Source organism: Crocuta crocuta, unplaced genomic scaffold, assembly GCF_008692635.1.
Source record: "Crocuta crocuta isolate KB4526 unplaced genomic scaffold, BGI_CrCroc_1.0 scaffold408, whole genome shotgun sequence".
NCBI lineage: Eukaryota > Metazoa > Chordata > Mammalia > Carnivora > Hyaenidae > Crocuta > Crocuta crocuta.
Window position 1 is genome coordinate 4136474 of NW_027527444.1, and position 9461 is coordinate 4145934.

Sequence of the window (9461 nt, forward strand, 5' to 3'; positions counted from 1 at the left end):
GGTTCTCATGATGGCATTAGGATAAAACGTCTAAAAAACCATTTAAAAGCTTAAATCAATATTAAGATCATTCAAATTGCCCAATTAACAATTTCTGTCTACCGAGTCAAAGGCTGATGGTGGATACATAAATTCTGTGAAATGTCTTGTAAGAGTCTTGACGGTTTTCTTTCTATTAGTTGGAGTAATGGGTGTTTTATAATTAGCACTAGGAATTAGCATGGAACAGTGATCCGAGAGAGAGATGCCCGAAGACAGGTTTTAAAGGACAGACAAGTGAACAACACGAGTTGGGACCCTGGGCCATGATGGCGCCACTTGCAAGGGATGCGCCTCAAGTTGTCCCAGGGGCCTCAGCTGCCTCTCCCGTGCCCAACCGCTCTCCAAAGGAACTGTCTCCCCAGCTGCCGTCCCCTGGAGAGGCTGAAGGCAGGTGACAGAGAACAAATCTCAGACCCCTTCCACAACGTCCTCACACGCCCGGCCTGGGTGGCCTTGCTCCGGGCCATGCTTGGTTACCACCTAGTTTCCCTAGTCCTGTTTCCACGTCCTTCCCGGATTTAAGCAGCCAGCTAAGAAAAGTAACCCAAGATGAATAAGAAGACAATCCCATTTTCAGGCTATCATGTACTTTCAAACAAAATTATTTCAAAAACTCACTCCATTTTGTTAGGCACACTAAACGGCTCTAAACTCACACTGGAGGCCAAGTGGGGCGCCCTCCTGGGCAATGGCTGTGGGCTGTATTTTAAAATAGCAACTGTCAGGGCGCCTGGGTGGCTCAGCCAGTTGAGCGGCCGACTTGGGCTCAGGTCATGAGCCTGCAACTTGTGAATTTGAGCCCCTCATAGGGCTCTGTGCTGACAGCTCGGAGCCTGGAGCCTGCTTTGGATTCTGTGTCTCCTTCTCTCTCTGACCCTCCCCCACTCATGCTCTGCCTCTGTCTCGCTCAAAAATAAATAATAAAACATTTAAAAATATAAAATAAAATAGCAACTTTAGATGTGTAACTTACCCATCGATAACACAAACACATACTTAAGAGTTTACTCATTTACAGCAATCGCACAGCTGCCTCTAAGAAAAATAGACTTGTTCCTAAATCTTTAGATTTTAGAAAAACTTGAATGTTGCTCTAGTATCGAAAAAATAGAATGTTTTCTCCCCAAAGCAAATGTTCCATTTTTTCAAAATTGTATTTCAATCACATATTTGGATAATTACCAATGACAGACCTACAAACACTTATTAAATGTACAAGACTAATTAGAGTTGATGAGAACTCCAGCAAGAGCACCGTCCGCCGCCCCCACCTTCTTCCCAGCTGAGGCCCTCCGATTCTGTAGCTTTCAAAATTGTCCCCCCAATATTCCCCACCTCCGTAGTCAGCCCCGCAACCCACCCAGGGGCTCAAACCTAGGAGACCGGGGTCCTCGGGACTCCTGTCTTTCTGCCCACACTGCAGTCCCCAGTGGCCCTCAGCCCAACCTTCAGACGCGCAAATGCTATTTCCACCTGCCCACACCTGGCTCGCTCTGCCTGCTCCCCACTCAGATCTAAATTCAGATGTTGTCTCCTCCCTGAGGTCTTCTTCTAAATCAGTCCGAACTCTGTCTCTGTAACACATCTTTTTCTTCCTTCAAGCACGGCTCGCTGCCTTTAATTGTCCATTTGTTGTTCGTCTGCTCATTGCTGCTCTCCCCCACCCGAACTTGAGTTCTAGGGGCGCTGGGTGGTCTGTCCGTGGCCCAGAGCAGCGCCTGGCACACGGGAGGCGCTCGGGGAGGCATCTGCAGAGCGGCTTTGTGTATATAAAGCATATGTACAGATTCTGATACTGATAAAAAGATGCGGTACGGTCTAGAGATCGTGGACCCGGTGGCCTGAGTAAGGATCCCCACCTGAAAAGGAATTCTGTGAAAGGCCAGCAAGAGCAAGGAAGGGAGAGAGGGCCGTACAGCCACACACCTGCAGCCACCGCAAGGGACGCACACGTGGCTGCCACTCACCTCCCCCCTGTCAGAACACGGCCGCACACTCCAGCCCTGCCAGGAGGGGCGCCTGGGAATCTGCCCTTCCTGGGAGCCCCAGAAAGGGAGTCGTGGCAAACACAGAGCTCTTCCTTGACCCCCGGGGGGATCCGGAGAGAATATTCCCCACTGTGAGGAAGCGCAGGAGACTGAGGCCAAGACATTCTCACGAGTAAGAAAGTGGAGGCATGAGAATATTGGGTCAGATTCCTGTGGACTATAAAATACTACCAGGTGGTGGTTCTATGTTAAATGAAATTGGGGGCACTTTTGCATCCCCAAGAGCATTCACTGCTCCCCAAGAGCGCTCGCTGCCTGAGGGACTCTGATTGCAACAGTCTGGTTCCGTCTCACACCTTGGGGCTTCCTTCTCCACAGGGGGCTTCCACACAAAGGTGTTCCCACTTCAGCCCCGTCCGTGGCAGCCTGGACTCCAAGGACAGGCCGTCCTCAGGTCGCGCGTCCAGCAGGCCCATCCCGGGCTGCCCGCCAGCGGCACCCCATCCCCGGGGCACGGCCCGAACCCCAGCCGCCAGCAGAGCAGGAGGTGGTCGCTGAGTCCCCGCACGCCCCACGCAAAACCCGGCCTGCACGGCGGTCCTGGAGGTGGTCACAGACAACCCAACGCGATCTACGCCCACATCTGTCTATCTGTCTGTCTGTCTGTCGGAAGTCACTCTTCCGTGCAGGGTGCTCAGCCTATACACACGAGGCAGGCCAGAAACATGAAGGGGTGAAGGCACCCCAAGACAGCTCCCACTGATGAGGGGGGCTGTGAATGAACACACCTGCCCCGGGGACTGCCCTGCAGTGTGTGCACTCAGGGTCCCCGTGAGATGAAGCCGGGCAGGTACCTGCTGGGGACACATCCCTACACGTGTCCCTGCTGAGCACAGGACCCAGGTTCTCCACAGGGCACCCCAGGGTCGCACAGCGCCCGTCACCTAGCAGCGCCCCCTTCAGGTTGGCCTAAGGCTCTGCTGTGATAGTCCTGAAATTTTTCATCAGTTTTGAATAAGGGATTGGGCATTTTGGGTTTGCACTGGGCCCTGCAAATTCCAGAGCCTGTCTGACTCACTGGCCCCCTCCCTCATGAGCCTTACGAGGGCCCCCCTCAAATAAACCACTTGCCTTCAAATCCCTGCCTCAGGGGCTGCAGTTAGAGAAACCCGAACGAAGTCAGCGCCCTCTCCCTTTCCTTGTGCTCCTCCCCTCCTATCGGCCTCCTCTGGTTTCCTCCCACCTTGACCTTGGGATATCACAACACACCTCCAAGTGTGAAGCTGGGAACAGAGTTTTGTCCCCCCCCCCTTCAGTCAAAGTCTGGCTGCGGCGAAGAGATTTGCACAGTGTGTGCTATGGGAACACAATACAATGACCTTCTTGACTCTCACTGAGCATTCCAAGAAGCCTCTGGGTCCTGAGGCGCCTCAGGGTCTTTGCACTTACTGCCCTCTGGAATGTTCTTCTCCCCATTATAACCATGTAATAGAGAGAAACACACACACATGCTCAGTCTGTCTCTACATCAACTAGGGCTGGAAAAGTCACATAAGGATTCTTTCCCTTTCCAGTGATTTAGCACGGGCTTCCTCTAAATCCAAACTCCCCAAATACACATGAAATGCTTTTAATTCACTTCACTCATCATATGAACTAATTTCGGAGCACATCTCCAACATAAACTAAATTCTACCTTCAATAAAGATGACCATGAACTCAAAACTCACTTCCAGGACACTTCCCATGCGTCGTGGTGTTTGCTGGGAAGCTGCACTTGCCCTCTTCACTCCGCTTACCTGTAGAATCTGAGGACAGAACCTTGATCTTGTGGACACTCTATAGTAAGAAAAAATGTTATCAACTATCCAGTATCAGGCCATTCCTGGGACAATGCTCAATCATGAATTTGAGCCTGATGAGCCTACATAAACTCTTCACGGAAAGGAAACTGAAAAAGAAAGGTTGAGATAGCAAGAGTTTTTTCTTTTCCTCGAAAAATGTTCCATATGAACTACATATCCATTACATTATGGTTCATTTTAACATTTTAATCACTGAGTCCATTAATTTTAATGTGTTTGTTGAACACTTGTTACGGGTTCACCATCAGGCTAAACATCACGAAAGCACAGGGCACATTTAGGATATAGTTTCAGCCCTCAAACAGGTATAAATCTGGTTGGGAAAGCAATTTATTGATACTTGAACATCGTGGTTAAGTGAAAAACATACTTACACAATCAGTGTATGCTGTAGGGGAACAACGGAAGTTCCCTGAAGACACTGAGCACACTTTTACTTCAAGGACTTGGCACTTATGGTTCCTTCTAGAATGTTCTTTCCCTCAGCCACCTCCAAGGTTTGCTCCCTCACTGCATTCAGGTCTCTGCTTGAAGGCCCTGGTCACTCCTTCACAGCACTTGGAACCCTCACCAGCACTGACTCCTTGTACATTGCTAGCTTCCGTCTTCCCTCCCAGTAAGTGCGAGGTCCATGAGAGCAGGAATATGGTCTGTTTCTGCTCGCTACTGTCCCTGACATCGACAGGACTGCCTGGGCCATAATAGCACGTGCCAAAGATTTCTTAAATTAATGTCTAAGAAATGAGTCATGGAATACAGCTTCTTTCACAGGATGATGTCACAGGGATTAAGATATTTCCAGGAAACGTTACAACGACCATATGGAATCATCAGCTTCCTACGGGATAAGCCTTGTCTCCCCACATCAGCCTTGTAAATCATGCCAGCGGACTTCACTACGACTTGCTGGTGGCCTACATTCCCCAAATAAATGCTGAATGTGGGTACCTACAGACCCACATAGATTACTTATGACCAGTAGCGAAAGATGAGCCCAATGAAACATATTCTAAACTCTGAACGTTAATACCAAGGACGGTGTTAATTTTAGATGTCCACATAACTTGAAGCAGATAAACTCCATATATAGCTGAGTTATACTTTGTAAAGACAGACCCTTTTCAGCAGGGATGATGAAAATCAGACACGAAAGCAACTGTGTGGTGTCCACTGTGCTGAGGCTGAGCCCACCTACAGAGTAGGTGCTCTGCTCTACCACAGTCGTCCAGCTCGTCTGTTTGCTCGTTGGTTCATTTCAGGCCAGGCAGCATCCTGTATTTGCAGATTGAAATCGAAACTTCTTGCATGTATAGTCTTTATCCAGTGAAATAAAATACACTTCCAGAAAAATCCCCTAGTGGCCAGGTCATGCACAAACCAGCTGGGTTCAGTGCATGAGGCCAGAGGAAGGGCCAGCACTCGCATGGAGGCTACCTAACACCCAGGCCTCGCCCGCCCCTTCTCAGAGCTGCTCTGATGTCACTGTGGGCACCACACCACTCAGCAAGTACCTACCACACATCGTGTGGCTTGGAGTTAGAGTGTCCACGCCGTTCAATTTGGGTGCTTCCTAGGGTTATGTGTCGGCCGACAGGTCCTTCTGCGTCAGAGCCTGGCAGGCCACCCACACTGACCCCACTCTGTGGACTGAGGATGGACAGCCACCTGAGACCCAGCCCCAGCATCAGCCAGTGCCTCCCTCTGGCAGAGTTCATGTTCTCCGTGTTCTCTTCACCCTGGAGCAAATCTCTCCTAGTGACCTGGATGAATCCTTAGGAAAACATGAACATATGGAAACTTCCGTCACTCTGATTAAATATTAAAGCAACTCTGCTACAAGATAAAGACTTCCGTACCCAAATGAAGAAAGACATTCGAGAAAGCATTCTCTTCACGGCTTCACGCAGTGGCAAAGACACAGGACACCTCCGCTTAAAGGGACAGAGTGAAACCAGCGTGAGGAGCACAGCATGCTGGTGATGAAGACTGTAGTTCTGAATGTTTGCTCGGTCTGTGCACGTCCCTGCAGCCCCACCGATCGCGCCAGGCGGTGCAGACAGCACGCATCGTGCCCTCTTCCTGGAACGCGGGCGAACGCCAGCGCCCAGTGTGACCGTCTCCCAGAGTAGGACACAGGAAGGACATCAGGAGGATTGTCCAACTTCAAGGACCACGTTTCTCTTCATCTCTCTGTACGTTCTGTGCAAGCTCTGGATGCTGCCAACCTGTAACTAATTCTTCCTTATTCTGAGCTCACCTGGTTCCTTCTTTTTGTCCATGTAATGCTGCAAAGCTTTAAAACAGGAAAGTAAAATTCGGCCATGAAACGCTTTACAGGACATAAAGACCCCCACCCCCAGTCCTCGCCCCAACCCCTCAATTTGAAGCAAGTTTTATTAACACAAGGCAAGTGCTCAATTTAAAGGGAACTGCGGGCATTAAAGCAGATTGTTTTATGTCTCTGACATGAATACTCCGGGTGGATGAACTATCAAGCCCTGGGTTTAAGTGTGATTAATGCCTAGCACTTGGAAAGCATCCAAACTTATTAAATCTGATGGAGTAAAACAGCATAACTTTCTCATATTATTTCCAAGAGATACGATTAGACTGAATTGTAGCCGTGGAGCAGACTAGGAGCAAACCGTGGTGCAGGGAAGGGGGACTCTGTTTTATTTACAAAGAACGAAGCCAGAGTCGGGCGCTGCGGCAAGTACGGGCAGAGAGCTCAGTCACCTTGGCCCAAGGAAAAGAGCGAAGGCTGAGAACAAAGTCAATACAACCTTCCTCTGTATTGGGCAGCTTTTCCACACGCTCTCGAGCATGGCGCCCTACTGCAGAAGGAAAAAGAAAGTAGTCCCGCCTCCCACCCCCAGATGCATGCATCGGTGCGTGTGCACACACGTGTCATGGAAGCACGGGGGCACACTGAACAGCCTGCTTTAAACAGCCCCCACCGGAAGAGAGCCGCGCTATCTCATGTGCGCTGTGTCTACACAGTGCGTCTGCAGCCCAGACGGGCTTGTCGGAAACCAACTGACTGGCGCGGGCCTTGCTGCCCAGATGTAAGCAGCCCCAAGAACTCACTCGCTCACTAAATTCACTCAGTTCCGCTTTGACCAAAACAGAATCCCAAAGACACAAATGAACAGAAGAAAATGGCAGACTGACATAAAGGAAGTCCTGATTTCCAGCAGAGACAGACCTGCTGGGTGTGTCCCCCACGCCAGCATGGGCAGGTCAGGCCCTCGCCGCAGAGGGACACGGGGGACAACGGCCCCCTGGGCCCCACGCAAACCCTGTCAGGACTCGACACACTGGCCATCGAGACACTCCGGTGCTTGGATTCCAGGTAATTATTTGAGAAGCAGAAACGTACAAAAATCCTCAGAAGATCCAAGCCCAGCCTGGTCGATGACAAATCTCAAGGCAAATCTGAGGCGTGGGAGGAAAGGCGAATGTTCCCCCCCGCCCCCATCTCTTAACTGATAAAATAACAAATACAAGGAAAAAAATCCGCCAACAATAGAGCTTCAGTTTATTATACATGCTCATCAATTTAACCCCCCAAAAAACCCTTAAAAGCCTGAGGGTGATCCAGCCCCTTTAATACCTGGGCCCTAAGCACGCCACGGACCGGGGCCCAAGCCCCAGCCTGCTTTGTCTGCAAAAGATGAAAGCCGGCCGAGCACAGGTGAAGCCTTCTTTTGAATCATCACCTGCAATTAAGCAAAGGAAAACTCGGAGGAGAAGCGGTAAGCTGAACTCGCTTTAAAAAGACGTCCCGAGCAGGTGGACACTTGCTGCGGATTGCTGTGGTGTCTGCTGACACGCTCCCCAAATGCGTTCCCCGGGCTCCCCGTGTGTGGACATCAGACCCTTTGGGGTTCAGTGAGGCCAGCCCCATGCCGGACGCTCGTGCGGAGCACCTGCCCCTTTCCCATAATCCTCTAAATGTCCCTCTTCACCGCTTGTCATTCTCCTGGAAACACTGTCCTGAACAGAACACCTCTGCCCGAGGCCCACCCGGCGTCTCCATACACGGTCCCCTGAGACCCCGCCACGGCACTGGCGCGCGTGTCTGAGAACGGCCAAGACAGTATATGACAGACGTCCTCGCTACAGGGACAAAGCTGTGTCACTGCGTGAGGCGATGCGTGTTAAGTGGACTTGCAGTGACCATTTAAATACGCATCAAATCCAAAACCTCCTGCTAAGGAACCACATATGAAGGTGTTTGTTTCATGCTCTCCTCCACCAACAGCCCAGATACCACGATTACTAACCCTTTCAAAAGGCAGAAGAGGGGCTCCTGGGCGGCTCTGTCGCTTAAGTGTCCGACTTCAGCTCAGGTCATTATCTTGCAGTTTGTGAGTTCAAGCCCCACGTCAGGCTCTGTGCTGACAGCTCAGAGCCTGGAGCTGCTTCAGATTCTGTGTCTCCCTCTCTCTCGCCTTCCCCCACTCATTCTCTGTCTCTGTCTCAAAAATAAATAAACTATAAAAAAATTTTTTTAAGGTAGAAGAACATTTACCCAAAATTTCCAGAACCGACCCCTTCCCCAGTAACAGGATGTTCACCATTAAGTTCTCTTCATTCTGAAAAAGTGTGGTGAGTTTAATTTAAAAAAAAAAAAAGAGAGAGAGAGAAAGAAAAAGAAAAAAACTCCAGCGCTATGTTACAGCACTTTGTTGTCACTGCTCAGCTTATTTTAGGAAAGTTGGAGTGTTTGAACGTGCCTGTGGTTCGCCTTGGCCGACAAGCTGTCTTCTGGAAGCCGTACACCGCAGGCACCTGCCTGGCCTCCGCCCGAACTCCCAGCCCCTTCCCCAGGGCGGAGACACACTCTGGAGCGACACAGAGCTTCAACATGCACTGCGCACGCGCAGAGAGAACGGCGGACGTTTTTAGCAATGGTAAACACGCTGGCCTTAGAGGCGCTCACTATACAGCATCCGTGACTCCACACCTGCGCCCGGCCACTCAGACGTCCCTGTGACTCGAACCGTGACTTCACAGAAGAAGGCCACTTGCCTTGAAATGCGTGAGAAGCTAATAAGGCCCACTTCTCATAGGGTCCGAAGCAGCAAGCATCACAATCGTCTTCTCAGGGTCGCCTGGGGAGTTCCCTCCTGTGTCAGGTGGGGAGCCTCTGAAATTCCAGCTGCCTTCTGACTGCTTTCGTTTTTGCAAGTCGATAACAAGAGCTTCCTTTCTGTCACTCGGAAGCTAACGGGACTAATAATGCATTAGGCCAACAGAGAGAAGAGCTGTTCTCTGGAAAGTATCTTCTCCGAGGTAATAATTGTTTTAGTCTCAATCAGGGAAGGCAGCAGAGATTCGGGTGCGTCTTGCATGGAATCGCCTGTATGTTTTGTTTCTGCTGTTTCTGGCCCTGCCTCACGCTCCCTACCCGGGGCCCACCCATCAGGTTCTCGAGGCCACAGTCCCGCTCACCTTCCCGTGTGTCCCAGGGAAGCACCGCTTCCCAGGCCAAATCAAAGGGCCAAGGGAAACAAAATCAGATTTTCTGGCTGCATCCACATCTGTGGTTAGACCCTGTGGC

The 9461-nt window shown here is 50.6% G+C and overlaps 1 long non-coding RNA gene across 1 annotated transcript; it reads right to left on the bottom strand.

The window, feature by feature from the left end:
* Positions 1-4207: 4207 nt before the first annotated feature.
* LOC144229725 (uncharacterized) lies at positions 4208-8676 on the bottom strand. Its single transcript, XR_013334575.1, has 3 exons — positions 8182-8676; positions 7509-7614; positions 4208-6188 (listed from the first exon to the last, which is right to left on the bottom strand). It is a non-coding gene; the product is annotated as an uncharacterized LOC144229725 (long non-coding RNA).
* Between the last annotated feature and the right edge of the window lie 785 nt (positions 8677-9461).